Below are 3218 nucleotides of genomic sequence, written 5' to 3' on the forward strand. Positions count from 1 at the left end.
ACCACCGGGCGCCCCAGCTCGGAGCAGCCTGTGTGTGCTGATAGAGGCTCTTTAAGAAGAGGTCCAGGCACGGTGTGTCTTCCAGCGCAGAGCCTGATGCAGGGCTCGAACTCACGGACTGTGAGACCATGAACTGAGCCAAAGCCAGATGCTGAACTGACTGAGCCACCCAGGCAGCCCTATGGGGCACCTTTATAATATGCCAAGTACGCTGCTGACTTTATGTGAAGTGTCTCATCTCATAGCCCCATCTACCCATGAAACAGGGAGCATTTTTATTAGTTGTGTAATGATGATCAGAACGAGGCTCAGAGGTGTGTAAGTTGCCCAGGGTTGATTCATAAAATAAGACAGGTATCAGGCATGGCTACCATCATTCCTGTATTTTCTGGGGAGAGCGGATTTCCAATATTCAGCTCCTATGCCTCCTAATTACATTTATAATTGTCCAGCTGTGTGGCTGGGTCTGTGGTTTGGAAAGCATGGCCATCTGGTTTCCATATTGTTATCTTATACATTAGTTGTTAGTATATCAACACATATTTGCATATTATATACCATTTTAAATTCCAACTTGAAATTATTTTAAAACGGGCACTAAATCAGTACTCTCGTGATGTCATGATTATTTATTAGTAGGAATTTGGGGGCCAAATTTTTGAGCCTCTTGGACCTGAAATCCATCATCGTTTATGATGTCCTGTGATCATGTAAAGGCAGATGGCCCATGGAACGAACAGGATGCAAAATAACAGTCTCCTGTAATAGGAAGACAGAAAGTGAAGAGGGGTGTCCTGGGCCTCATACAAGCACCTGTCCCAGTGAGTTGGTGTATAACAAACATTCCAAACTTAGTGGCTTAAAACACCAACCATCATTTATTTTGATCACATACCTGTTTCTGGGGCCACCCAACCTGTGACAGTTATCACCCAGGATAATGAGGCATGTTCAGCTTTTTCATAATGAATTAAAGGGATCCCGGAGTGTTTAGTAAACTCCTAGCAATGGGTTAAGAAGCATTAGTAGGGATTGTACCATGAGAAGGACCCCAAGACAGCATTTATCATGTACTTTGGATTTCTGCACCCAACCTCAACTTAAAAGATCCATTTTTTTGTAGTAAGTGCGCCCATATTAATAAGGCATGGCTTCTGCTTTGGGATCTGAGAAAATATTTTTATCTGGGTTCATGGACTTCATGGAGATCTGCATTTCCATCCCAAATAGCACCATGGTGCAGTACGGATGAAGCTAAAGAGTTTGCTACAGATGTTTGGAGGGTGTGTGTGTGTGTGCGCGTGCACGCGCGTGTGTACACACGCTTGCATACATGTGTGTGTGTCCAGAGCACTCTAGTTTGGAAAAAAGTCTTATTTGTTCAGAAATAAGGCTCATTTCGTGATAGCCAATAGACTCATGCAATAATAAATCAGAGAATTATTGATTATGTTGAGAGGAAATTTGATTCTGTTTCAAGAAGAACTTTAAGAAATAAATCCTCAAAGAAAAATGAAGGTAGAGAAAATTACTTTTTTCAAACACAAGGAAACGTCAGAGGTTGATAATGGGCTAATAAGGTGCATGAGCTAAGGAAGCACGTGGCCTGGGTCAAGTCCGAATAATAGATGACATCACTGCTTCTCTTCTTGGCTTCTACGTCTGTATTCCCAATATGGTTCTATAAAAATGAATCTCTCTCACCAAAGTTAAACAAAAATTAAATTGTTGATTCTCATTGTCTTCTACCCTAAGGCAAATCAAAATAGATTGTCCTCTAAATCATGCTGTAACTGAAGAAGAAACGCAGCTGGACTTTGGACTTGTAAGGGCAAGTCGGGGCAGCCGGGGCAATGAGCGGATGAGATCATTGTTTTCTACACATTCAGACAGAAATCGTGTGTCTGTGGATCCAGCATGAAAAAGCGGAGAAGGGAAGTCATTTGCTCAGTCTGGGCGTGTGAATCACTGCCCAGGAAGAGGTGCTGCCAGTCCCAGCATCTGTAGGGACATGTAGCCCGTTTGGGAAGGACTGTCAAATGGCCAGAATAGACCAGGGCACCTGCGTAGGTGTTTGCAGAAAGACACACTTAAGGGAAAGTGAGTGAACTTAGCCATTTAGGAGGGGCAGTACAGCCGCGGGGGCTGCTGTGCATATAGATCCAAAAGACAAACCTGGGCTACGGGCTGGACCATGTACATGCCGGTCCACGGAGAAGACTTTGACCAGTTGTCTAGCATGTGTACGGAGTCAGAGCTAGCTCCACAGGGGAAGGCAGAGGAAGGGACCGTCTGCTGGTGCCGGCTCCTCCTCCTCCTCCTCCTCTGTCCAGAGCAGTTCTGCTCGGCCTCAGACGTGCTTGCACCTGCAAGTCCCACACTGCCACTGTCTGTCCCTTTCTGTGCTAACACGCCTCCCACAGTCCTTCCCAACGAATGTCCTCTGCTCTTCCTAAGGGGAGTTCTGGCTATCGTGTTTGCTCTGCCTCTTCGTCTTGGGTGAGACTTCGGCATCCCCAGCGTCTTGATAGCAACCCAAGGAACTTGTCGGTGAGCCTGCGCTAGCAGACAGCCATGTACGATGTAAACTCAGGGAGGAGCGTGTGGGGCCAGTAGGGATGTATTCACTGCTGACAGAGGACAGCTACAGATAAAATAGACGCTAGAGTCTCTGTGAAAATGAGGTGCCCGAGAAAGATGACCGACGGCTGGTTTGGGGGATGGGTGAGTGTATGTTTCTGCATTTAAGGCGGGAGACCCAGGGAGCCCTGCATGGGGGGAGTTTGATGACATTGTGTTTTGTGCACTTTTATTTTAACTCTGCAATACTAGAGCAGCAGCTGCAGATGTAACGGGAGAGAACGGATGGTGTTCAGGGACCAGAAGCTTCATTTAACCCCAAATATTTCCTTCAGGATTTTGTTGGTATCCATTGGTACCAGAATCTCTCGGGTTTGTCTATTGAAGGTAGGAGATAAGAACAAGATAGGAGCCACTTGAAACCATTATCTGTCATCGTTGTATAAGCATGAAAGTAGTTTTAACTGAGGGTGGTGGTGGGTGGTAGGGAGAGATAGAAAGAGCAAGAGGTAGAGGGGAGGGACGGAGGTGCAAGCCGTCTTCCGGCTTGAAGGAAGACCGCACTGCAGGGTGGAATATGGGCACCCAGCCAGTTCTGTGGACGACCCAAGGCAAAGGAGTGTGGGGCAGAAGAGAGT

Source organism: Hyaena hyaena, unplaced genomic scaffold (assembly GCF_003009895.1).
Source record: "Hyaena hyaena isolate Hyena2069 unplaced genomic scaffold, ASM300989v1 scaffold_194, whole genome shotgun sequence".
Lineage (NCBI taxonomy): Eukaryota > Metazoa > Chordata > Mammalia > Carnivora > Hyaenidae > Hyaena > Hyaena hyaena.